Source organism: Ailuropoda melanoleuca, chromosome 16, assembly GCF_002007445.2.
Source record: "Ailuropoda melanoleuca isolate Jingjing chromosome 16, ASM200744v2, whole genome shotgun sequence".
NCBI classification, from domain to species: Eukaryota; Metazoa; Chordata; class Mammalia; order Carnivora; family Ursidae; genus Ailuropoda; species Ailuropoda melanoleuca.
The window spans coordinates 88,204,712-88,216,612 of record NC_048233.1 but is presented as its reverse complement, the minus strand read 5'-3'; the positions used below and the strand labels follow the sequence as shown (position 1 = coordinate 88,216,612).

Here is an 11,901-nt window from a genome sequence, read left to right as displayed (position 1 = left end):
GGAATGAAACATGAGAGTCTATGGACTCTGAGAAACAAACTGAGGGCCTCAGAGGGGAGGGGTTTGGGGGACTGGGATAGACTGGTAATGGGTAGTAAGGAGGGCACGTATTGCATGGTGCACTGGGTGCCATACGCAACTAATGAATCATCGAGCTTTACATCGGAAGCCGGGGATGTACTGTATGGTGACTAACATAATATAATAAAAAATCATTAAAAAAAATTGGTGATTGGAAATACAGTTGCGTGAATGAAAAATGCAAAATGTGCAGGTACAGCATCAGAGTAGGTCCCCCCTCTTGTCCTTAGCTCCCGGCCCCCACTCCTCCGCAGACAGAGCCCCGCTGCTGGTTTCCTGAGGATCTTTGCAGAGACGGACTCTGAATATGGAGGAGTACTTGTGCATTACCCGAAGCCTTGTAAAGCACCGGAAAACACAGCGTCCTAGGTTTTTTAATCTGACCCTCCAGCTAACACCCTGCGTGACCTCGGGCAACTCGCTGTCCCTCTCCATGCCTCGTCCCGGACCCCCTAGGCCTGTCCGCAAAGTGGAGATCCTCCTTGCAGCTCAGGGCCCATCCCCGGCGGCGCTCTTGACAGGGTGAATGGGGAAATGTACGTTTAGTGCTCGCAGCTTCGAGGCATGCGCTGTGTAAATGCAGAGCGGTGCCGAATTGTGGACAGCGTGTGTGGGCAGCTGGCTTTCCTTTGAAACCCTAACTTTGTGTTCCAGAAAACTGCCTCAGCGTGTAGGTAGTAAGATCTGAATGGCAAGAAGCACTGATTCCCCCCACTCTTCCTCCATCATTATTTTATATTTCTGTGGTTTTTTTTATGATTCCTTAGACTTGAAAAAAAGGCATCAACCCCTGAGTGTGTTCACTGGCTGGCTTCATGAGGCAACATACGCTGTTTTTTTCCTCTCTGTTTAGTGATGGCTGGGCCTGGTGATTAATAATAAAGCCCTTGGGGCAGCTCCTTTGGGATAGGAAACGAGGCGATTTCGCTGTTTCTTCCCTACAAACCCGTATTTTTATTTTTTTACAAGTATAGATCAATTTGTAGTTTTTTTGAGACCAAGGAAGAGAGGGGTGAATCTCTGGGTGCAGGCAGCATGAGAAGTCGGCACAGCTGTGCACCAGCCCTTCCGCGGGCTCTGCCGGCGGGACCATAGCACGCAAAGGGCAGCTGGAGCGGGTCTCCAGCTAGACGAGTCATGGCCCCAGGGAATGCGTCCCAATTCCCCTAAAAACTGTTGTCCTCTGCCATCACCATCGTGATGGACAGCGCACCAGGTGCCCAAGTGGGAGACCTGGGTCCTCTCCCCGCCCGCGTTCAATCCATCATGAGGGTCTGGGGACTCCTGCCCTTCTCCCCGTCCCCCCATCGCATCCCAAGGTCGGCGCTCAGCAGTTCGTCCACATCACCTGACTGGCCCAGGGCCCCTGGCCTTCATCCATCCTCCAATAACACTTTTCTCCTTTCACAAATTTTTATACAAATGTGACACTTATTACGTAGTAAAATAAGTTATTAATTTAACCAACCACACAGACAGGGCTAGGAGGGGAAAGAAACAGCATCTCCCACCCCTGCCCAGCCTCGTCCGACATGCCACTCTGCTCGGCAGAGGGACCACTCTTTACTTGTTTTGATTCATTCTTCTGAGGATTACCTTCCTACCTCTGTGATTACCCCTTATTTCTCTTTTTCTTTTTTTTTAATTGGGGTATAATTAACATATGACATTATATTAGTTTCGGGTATAGAGCATAGTGATTTGATATTTATACGAATTGCTAAACGATCACCAGGAGAAGTCTGGTTAACATCTGTCGCCTCACATCGTTATTATTTTTGTCTCTGGTGATGAGAACTTTTCAGATGTAGCATCCCAGCAACTTTCAAATATACAACACAGGATTATTATTTTTTTAAGCTTTTATTTATTTATTTGACAGAGAGAGGCAGCGAGCGAGGGAACACAAGCAGGGGGAGTGGGAGAGGAAGAAGCAGGCTCCCAGCGGAGAAGCCTGATGTGGGGCTCGATCCCAGGACCCCGGGATCACGCCCTGAGCCAAAGGCAGATGCTTCACGACAGCCACCCAGGGGCCCCACAACACAGGATTATTAACTGCGGTCCCACTGCTGTCCAATTGCATCCTTGGGATTTATTTATCTTATGGCTGAGAGTTTATACCTTTTGACTGTCTTTGCCCATTTCATCCACTCCCTCATCGCCTGCTCCTGGCAACCACCAGTCTCGGTATCTGTCTTCCCTGTGTCTGTGGGTTTTGTTCTGCCCGTTCATCATCTCTTTTTGCTTTCTTCTGCGTCTAAGTGAAATCATGTGGTATTTGTCATTCTCTGCCTTATCTCACCTAACATAATGCCTTCAAAGTTTATTCATGCTGTAAATGGTGAGATTTCATTTCTTTTTATGGGTGAATAATATTCCATTGTGTATATATACCACTTCTTTATCCATTCCCCTCTCAGTGGACACCTAGGTTATTTCCATATCTTGGCTGTTGTGAATAATGCTGCATTGAACATGGGGTGCAGAAATCGTTTTGAGTTGGTGTTTTCATTTATCTTTGCTTAAATACCCAGAAGTAGCACCATTGGATCCTACGGTAGTTCTGTTCTAATTTCTTGATGATCCTCCATGCTGGTTTCCAAAGTGGCTGCACCTGTCTACTTTGCCACCAAGAGGGCACGAGGGTTCCAATTTCTTCATGCCCTTACCAACACTAGTTATCTCTTGCCTTCTTGACACTAGCCTTTCCAACTAGTTATCTAGTTAGAATTATCCCTAGCTAGATTACCTGTTGTTCGATTAGTTAGATCATCTCTTGTGTACTTTAACAGTAGGCGTTCATACTCATTCAGTTGGGAGGTGGTATCTTTTGACTTCTTTTGCTTTGGTCATCTGATGATTGCCTCCCTAACTCTGTGACTCTCCCTTTATTTCCTGATTTAACGACACAAGCCTCATTAATTCTTTGCTGTAAAAGCCTTCTAGGTTCTGTCTATAAGTTGGATTCACGTTAAAAACCAGTGGAAGACATTGTAGTATCATGATACTATAAATGTTTACATCGTTTCCAAGTATAAGGCTAGGACTGTAGTTCCTCTTTATAGACCCATGAAAGGGGGCTTTCTAATACCAGAACCCATTGGATTCTTTATTCAACTCCATCAGCTGTTCAAAGTAATGCCACGTTTTAGCTTATAATTAGGATCATGATTTTCACATGAAGTTCTTATTTTTACCTCGAGTTTCTGATTGCCTTTCTTTTTTTTTCCCTTGTGCAAGAGAGATTATTTCTTCAGTATGCCACTAAAATATCTTCCTGTTTCTTCCATATCACTAGAACCCATCTCATTCTTATTGGAACTCTCTCCTCCCACTTGGACCCCATCCCCCAGTTCCCAGTCCACAATTATCATTCTGAGATTTACCTTCATTGAGCTACCGGGTAAGCAAGGTTATTTCTTTAGCCTTGTTCTACGGGGACACGTACTGAAGTAACAACCTCAGTAAAAGGCACCTGGAATGTCAACTTCCGTGTCTGAAAGGTCTCTGGTTTTCAAATGTGCTCTCTGTTGTAGAATTCTAGGGTCAAAGTACTTTTCCTTCTAAACTATTAAGGCACCCCTTCATTGTCAGCCTGCTTCTGCTCGTCGCTGGTGAGAGGTTAGGGTGCTGTCTGATCCCCACTGCAGTGTAGGTGAGCATTTGTTTTCCTCTCCAAAACTTGGTAAGAACTTCATTGTATGCACTTTGCTTGAATATTCTGAAATGTCGTGATGATGGGTCTGGGTAGAAGGCTCTTCTTTATTCATTGTGTTCACTATCCTGGGGGCTCCTTCAAACCGAAGCGGCTTCGGCTTTAAGAATATGCTTTTATTATTCCCTTGAAAATGCCCTCACTTCCTGTCTCAGTTTCATCTTTCTAGATTTCCTGTCGGCCCATTTGAGTTCATTCCACCTGCCCCTTATTCTTTCTCATATTTTCTGTCCCTTTACCTTTTTGCTCTGTATTCTGGGAGATTCACTCAACTTTCAACCTGTCTATGTTCATTATTATTTTGACAATCACACTGTTATTTTCCCAGAGCCTTTCCTTTCAATGATGGGTACGCTTCTAAAGCTGAGAGAAGTGGTTTCTATACCTTTGGGAACAAGCAGGCAGCCATGAATGGGCAGTTCTCTGTAAAGAGCTGCCCTCAAAGCAGAGTCCAAGCCAACTGCATATTCCTTGAGGTCAAACACCAATACAAGAGAAGCCGAGAGTCATGCTCTTTGCCCCCCCTTACCCCAGGAACTCAGAAACAGACAGACGCAGGCTCTTGTTCAAATCATGAGACAAGTGGTAGGATCCGGATTGAAACTTGAGGGGTTGGGGTGCTTTTGTTTTGTGGTGAGTGTGCACAGGTGCCCAGGTGGGGAAGCAGGGGCGAGAGGAACGGGTCCTAGACACGCTTGGGCCAGGCTGGGTGGAGAAAGTGGAAGATGCTGAATGGTGCCGCCGGGCAGGGGCGGGGGGCACGGAGCGCGTACAGACAGGATCATTCACTCTGCTCCGGTGTTGTCCAAAAATCAGGATCAAGTTCAGCCTCCATCACGGAGCTTTGAGATTAGGATTTAATAGATGACTTTGCGGACTCCTGGCACTTTGTGTATATGTCGTGGGCATACTCTGGTTCTGAGCCCTCAGGACACGGGGGCGGCTGGCTTGGCTGGGCCGAGGGAGGGCTCCTCCTTCTCCAGGATTCGGTGATTAGACATTAAGTGTAGCCTGGCTTCCCCACAGCCATTGTCCCCCAGCACTTCCATGGTGTAAAGCGATTGACTGGGGGGGGCGGGGGTTGGACCTTGCTGGTGTTCCCATACTGGGGTTAGGGCACATTCCTCTAGCTGGAAATAGGCTTCAACCCAGTCAAAGTACAGGGAGTTTCACAAATGGGAGGAGTCTCCAGGGGACCTAGCTCAAAATCCCCTGTGTGGGGAGCCCTCGATCCCCTGAGTGGAGGAAGGGGCTCTTTCCTGGAGCTGCTGAGCCTTGCCAGTGGAGGCACCCCAGGGCCCCCTGGCTCGCAGGCAGAAGTCGAGGTTCAGAGGGCACTCACTCTCATTTCACCCTTTTTGGTGGGACTAGGCAGGAGGCCCTGGCACCTTTTTTCTGGATCCAGTGTCCCCTCCTTAGAGGCTGGGAGCAAAGTCCCCTACCACAGGGAGGCTCCTGGCTCAGAGAACCCTCAGACCACATTTAGTACATTTCCAGGCGGCGAGTGGGTGTGTGGGTTGGGGGGAGCGCAGGCGGATTCGGGGGGGTGGCGAAGTGGCAGAGGAGGGGCAGGAGGGGCCGGCATGCCAGGCACGCCTCCAGGTGGGGGCCAGCCGGGCCACCGCGCACCCCCAGGACTGCCTCATTCCCTACCAGAGCCCCACATGGGTCGGCCGTCTCCCCAAATGCCCAAGCCACTCAGCAGCCAAAGGATGGGGTTTACAGGGCTCCGTGAAGTTTTCCGTGATGCTAGCTGCCAAAAGCAACCTTGGCCTCCACGCGCCCCACACTGTGTCTGGCCTCTCTCGAGCCCCTGCTTCTCTCCACCCTGGTGTGTAGCCTTTGGCAGTGTCCACAGTGTGAATACTCCCACCACGTCTGAGTTCAGGCTGCCAGCATGCGCCACTGAATGCAGAGCCAGGAAGAGATGACCCGAGCCAGCCCAGCCCTCGAGCCAAGATCCATGTCTCCTGCCTCCGACCTTCTCCAATCCCGCAGCCCTGGCTCAGTCTGCATGGCCAGTCCTCAAATATGTAATTAGGTGTACTAATCTGAAGTTCTAGGGACCAGCTTTGAGCCTGATGAAGCCTGAGCCCGTGAGTTCAATGCCAGGGGCCCAGTCCTATTTCTTACAGTTGCTGCCTGTACAAGCCTCAGTTTCCCCACCTGTAAAATGGCTATATCATCCTGAAGGTCTACTCTGGCTACAGAATTCTATACATGCTGCTTGAATCCGCCAAAAGCACCAGCCCATGGCCACCTGTGAATGAACATACTTTTCAACAGAACTGTGGGCCCTGAAATTCAGAGTTCAGGCACAGGCTGCCAGCTGGGTGCCATGCCAAGGGGGTGCTAGTCCAGGAGCAAATGGGGAGGCCAGTTCTGGAGGTGTTCCCAAGGCTGTCCCTGGCAGTCAGTAGGCTTTCAGGAGATACTTATGCTGATTCCCCACCTCTGGCCAAAGACCTGGTCTTCTGAGCCCTCCTCCTGCATTAGGCAGGGGGGCCTCTGGTGCCTGACTTGGGAGAAGCCAGAGGGAGAAGTGAGCAGATCTCCCAACTCAGTGTTACCTGGTGCAACGGGGACGGGGCTGGGAGGTGGCTGTGTCTTTGCTCCCTCCACCCCTTACTTCCAACGCCTGTCTCCTCCAGGGTAGAGCAGAGCTGACTCTGACTTGACTCCTCTTCCCTGGCACCTGGCATGGGGGCCTGGGAAGTGCTTAAGCCTCAGAGAACGCAGAGTTGGGGGAATCGTGGATGAGGGAATGAATAGATGGATGGATAGATAGATGATGGATGGATGGATGGATGACGGACGGATGGATGGATGACGGATGGATGGATGACGGATGGATGGATGATGGATGGATGGATGACGGATGGATGGATGACGGATGGATGGATGATGGATGGATGGATGATGGATGGATGGATGACGGATGGATGGATGTTGGATGAATGGATGATGGATGGATGGATGGATGGATGATGGAAGGAAAGAAAGAAGGGAGGGAGGGAGGAGTGAGGCAGGTCAGCACTCTGGCCTCCTCATGTGGATCATAGGCATTTCCAAAACAGACACAGCCAGCTGTTCGATGCCAGCCACCAGCCTCTCCCAGCAGCCAGTCAGCCCCACATGCCATCAGTTCCCCGCACCCTTCCTCTTGGTTACACCTTCCCCTGTCGCTGCCGCCAGGGCCATATTCGGATGCTCCCCATATTTCTCACCTGGACTGGGCTCAGCCCTCTGACTCATCTCCCGCCTGCCAGCAGCTTCCTCCCCTCCCAGTCCGCCCACCCGAGTGGCATTTCTGAAATATGAATTTCTCGTGCTCACAACCTACCCTGGACACAGAACGGTTCAGGCCTTTATGTGTGCTGCACGAACCTCCCCTCACCCCCACCTTCTGGTTCCAGGCCCCTCTGTCCTGCCTGTCACTGTGACCACACCCCATGCCCTTGCCCATGTGGGGTGCTTCCGCTGGCACACTCTGTTTCTGCATTCACCCCTGCCCCAGCCCCTGTCCTACGCTGTCCTCCACACAGGTCCCCCCAGGCTCCCGCCAGGCTTACCAGGGCGCCAGCACAGGAGCGCTCGGGAAGACAGCAGCTCACGGGAGCGGAGTGTCTGCCCCTGTACACACAGCCCAGCCCCCACCCCAGCCGAATCCCATGGCAAGAGCCAGGCTGGCTGGGGAGCCCCGGGCGAGAAGTCGGGAGGCCCACCTGGGGGGCTTGTCCAGCCTCCCCTGTGTTACACCGTGAGCCAGTCCCAGGTGTGAACTCGAGAGCGCGGTAGCTGTTCCGGCTGTGAGATGTGGGCAGGCAACCTCCCCGCCTTGACCTCAGGCTCCTCATCCATACCTGATGGGGATACGTGGTCACTGCACAGGAAGCACCCATCGGGGCCCTGCACACAGTAGGCCCACAGGAGCGGCTCTCTCCTTCCTCCCTGTTCTCAGCCCTGGGTTCCACGTCACAGGGGTTGACGTTGGCCGCCTCTCAAGTCCTCCCTCCCCTGACTGGTCCCTGGGGCACCTGGGCAGCCTCTGCCTGAGCCCCTCCCCCAACGCAGGGCCAACACATTGAGCACCTACTGCATGCAACACGCTTTCCAGTTGTTCTTGCTTCTGGACCTCACACTTCCTGGGAGGTGACTGTTGTCTCCGTTCCCAGATGGGGAAACTGAGGCCTGGCACATCCTCGTGCTCAGTGACTCATTTTGCACGCTCTTCTCAGCACCTGTTCTGTGTCCCAGGCCCACAAGCAGGGGTGTGTTCGTGCCCTCCACTTCACAGAGGAGGAAACTGCACAGAGAGGGGAGGGTTGAGATTTGAACCTGGGCCAGGTGCTCTCAGTCTCCATCTGACTGGGATTCAAGGGAGTTTACTAACGTAGAGGCGTGTCATGACCACTTTTTATATGTTATGCTCAGCGAGGGCCTGTTCTTCCTTTGCATCTTCGAGAATAATCCCACTGGGGAGTGCTTGTTTGACAGGTGGGGCTTCTCCTCCTGGGGTGTTAAGAATGTTCTGGAACTACATAAAGGTGGTGGTGGCACAAGGCCATGAAAGCACTAAGCGCCCCTGAGGTGTTCAATTGAAAGTGGTTAATTTTATGTTATGCCAATTGCATCTCAATTTTTAAAAAAAGAAAATAACCCACCTTTTCCTAAAGGTCTGTGTGGTCTGAGGAGCAGGCCACGGGCAGCTGGGTTCAGGGGCACAGGGCAGGGACAGAAGGCAATGCCAGGCGCCCCTCTCGGCCCCCAGGAGACAGGCACGAGTGCAGCCTGTTGGGGACTTCAGGGAGGTGCAGCTTAGAGAAACCTGCTGCCTGCCCCTCCCGCCTTGGGAGGTGGTCCCAGCCGCTCCAGGACCCCTGGATGCACTCCCGGGTGGCTGCTGGCCAGCACACGGGGTCTCTGCTCCTTGGGGCACATGCTGATTCCAGCCCGACTCTGTGAGTCAAGGTCAAGGTGGAGGCTGGCACGGTGGCCGGAAGCCTGGCATGGCAGATGGTGCCGTCGTGTTCCCAGGTTCCTGGCCTGCAGTTGGCCTGTGGAGGAGGGATGAGCAAGGGCTCGGGGACGCGCAAAGGGGAGGAGCTGGGGTAGGCAGAGCTCTGTTCTGGAACGGGGCCGGGAGGCAGGGGAAGTGAGCTCCAAATGTTGGCAGAGGGCTTGCGCAGCCGGGATCCCGTGCGCGGTCGGGAGCTTTTCTCACCCCGTGTTTCAGAAGTGTGGCCTCTTTCCGTGCATGAATCACTTCTTTTGCCAAGTGTCTGGGTCTCTTGCGTGGGAAGGCAGGGGTCCCGTGGCAGCACCCCTTCAGGGCATGGCTAGGATCGAGGACAGGGGTGTGAGTTGCGTACTGAGGAAGGCTTGGGGCCCTTCGCTCCAACTTGCCACACGCACTGTCAGCACTTATGAAATCACACATGCCTTACCTCTTCCCACCCTCTTCCCATTCATGCGTTCAGAGCTGCTCTCCCTTGATGGAAACTCCAAGACAGAGAGGCACTGGGCCTCCTTCTGGAAGGACCATGCAGGGGCCCTGGGGGTCGGAGCATGCCTGTCTCCTGCCCCCACCTTCTCTGGCCAGCCTGCACCTCCCTGGTAGGGGACCGCATGACATAATGAGCCAGACCATCTCAGAAAACCAGGACATGGGTCTTTGACCCCATGTGGCTTCAGGTTCTGGGAGCTGCTTCCCACCTTTCGGGGGTGATGGGTAAAGACGCCAGGAGAGGGGGACAAGGGTACCAGGAGGGAGGAGCTTGGACAGGATTTTGTGCCTCTCTTCTCAAGCATTCATTCAGAAACGTGTCGAGTGTTGGAAGGTTCTGTCCTGAGTGATTGGCGTGTCCGGTTGGCTGAATAACGGCCCCCAGTGACACACTGGAACCCGTGAGCATCAGCTTAATGGCAAAAAAACCGTGGGGACGTCTTTGCAGACGTGATGAGGTTACGGATCTCGAGATGGGAGATTATCTTGGCTTATCCAGGCGGGCCTGCCCGTCAGCCCAGCTGTCCTTACGAGACAGAGGCAGAGGGAGATGATGCGAACGGGCGGCCACGTGATTAGGAGGCAGAGAGGGCGAGAGGGACGCCTCGGGCCCCAGAAGCTGAAAGAGGCCAGGAGTCTCTCCTCGGGCCCCTGGAGGGAGCTCCCGCCATCACCTTGATTTGGATCCATGACAACAGATATCGAACTTCTGGCCTCCAGGACTGTGAGACAGTCATTCCTGCTGTTCGGAGCTGCCCCAGGGCCCTCCTGCAGGACGTAGGCACAGGCAGGAATGAGCAGGAAAGGCCCCCCACACACACACAAAAACGCACCAGGATGGAGGGTGACAGGTTCCGTGGCAGACTGGGAAACATAGGGGCAGGCAGGTGGGGGCAGGGCAGGATGCTGCTTCAAGTGGAACCCCGCTGGGCAGGTTCACCAAAGACCTGGGAAGCTAAGGCGGGAGGCAGGGGCACTGGGGTGGAGGGGCCTGACCAAGCCTAAGGTTGCCCCGTTCCCTCCTCCTCTGAGGCCCAGCCTCACCCCCTCTGCTCTTTCCCCCTGGAATTTCATGTCCTCACTGGTGCTGTGACCCCTGACCCCCGACCCTTAGCCAGGTGAGGACATGAAGCCCCTGGACTGACTCCACCCTTGGACAAGTGCATGTCCTCCCCATCGCATCTTCCTGAGACATGAGAGCTCTCCTTTTGTGCTTTCTTCTTCCTCCACCCTCCGCCCCTCCTGGGCCACTACCCCACCTGGAGCAAGGGCTCCAGGCTTCCTTCCTCCTGCCCCCTCCCTCCCACTGTCAGTGGCTTTCTAGAAAACCATCAATGCCCACTTGTCTGGAGACCTTCAGAGAACACAGAAGCGTGTGAAATACGTATCTCCCCCCTCCCCGTCCCTCTGCCCCAAAGCAGGCACTCTGGGGGCTGGCCATGCCTGCCAGCCTTCTTGCACTGACCTGGCGACCTTTCCTGCGAATGTGAGGCCACAGCGGGCACCCCACACTCAGTCCTGCTTCCATACTTGCCGCGTGGTGTCTAGCCCCCGCCAGTGTATGGGGATGACTTCCTCCTTCCTCTTCCCTGGCTGGCGTCCTCCCAGGAGGCACCTCGCGGCACTCCTGAGTGTCCTTCCATCAGATGGGGTCCTGCCGCCACAGCTGCTGGGCCCAGTGTTCTCACCCGTTCACCCTTGGAGAGGTTTGGCTCACGCTGTCCTAAGGTCGTTGAGCTGTTTCCTGGCTGTCACACGGAAAAGCAACCACCCCTGATGTGGGACAATGCCTGCCACGCCCCAGGTGTGCTCCCCGCACATTTCAGCCTGAACGTGCCCAGAACCTGTTTTTATAAATCTGGGTGACACTTGGCCATCAGCACCCACACCTTCTGCCAGCAGAGCCCTGCATGTGCAAGACATCGAGAGGGGGGTTCTGTGCAAAAACCAAGAGCCTGGAGGCGCAGACCAAGGAAGGGAGGGTTTTCTCTGAGGGGCACGCATCCGCCTCTTCCTGCTCCCCCCCGCCCCGCCGGTCACTGTGTTGGGGACCACTTCTTAAACCAAAGAGGACTGCGCAGGTGGGAAGAGAACGATCGGGAAACCCCTTTCACTGCTCCCCGGTAAAGGACTGATCTCCCTGGGCAGGCGCGGTGGCACCACGGTGGGAGCCTGACACATCGTAGCCCTGCGTGGCTCAGATGGCACTGCGGGCAGGTCCAGCCCCGGCCCGGTTGCGGGATGAACGTGCAGGACTAGCTCCTCTCAGCCCTCGTGGAGAGCACGCCCCAGGGCTCCAAGTTTCACCTTTATCTAATTCTTTTCTGTCCCAAGAATCTGATGGCCTCTGACCTTGCAAGACGAGGTCCCTGCCAGCCCTGGCTGGGTGTGTCAGCCTCGCCTGTTGGGTTGGGGCTGGGCCTCACACAGTGTTTCCTGACTCCTCCTCCACCGCGAACCTAAAACACAGAGAAACGCCTCTGTGCCAGAGCCGTTCCTTTGGTGCTTTCTCGAGTCAGAGTCGGCCGAGAGGAGGGCCCCCAGCATGAGGGACACTCAGGGCTGAGGTGGAGCTGACGCTGGCTCCGGGGGGAGTAAA

At 54.1% G+C, this 11,901-nt stretch overlaps 1 long non-coding RNA gene across 1 annotated transcript; it reads right to left on the bottom strand.

Annotated features, from left to right (window-relative positions):
* Nucleotides 1–8,590: 8,590 nt before the first annotated feature.
* Nucleotides 8,591–11,034, bottom strand: LOC109490079. Its single transcript, XR_002143289.2, has 3 exons — nt 10,768–11,034; nt 9,021–9,135; nt 8,591–8,853 (listed from the first exon to the last, which is right to left on the bottom strand). It is a non-coding gene; the product is annotated as an uncharacterized LOC109490079 (long non-coding RNA).
* Between the last annotated feature and the right edge of the window lie 867 nt (nt 11,035–11,901).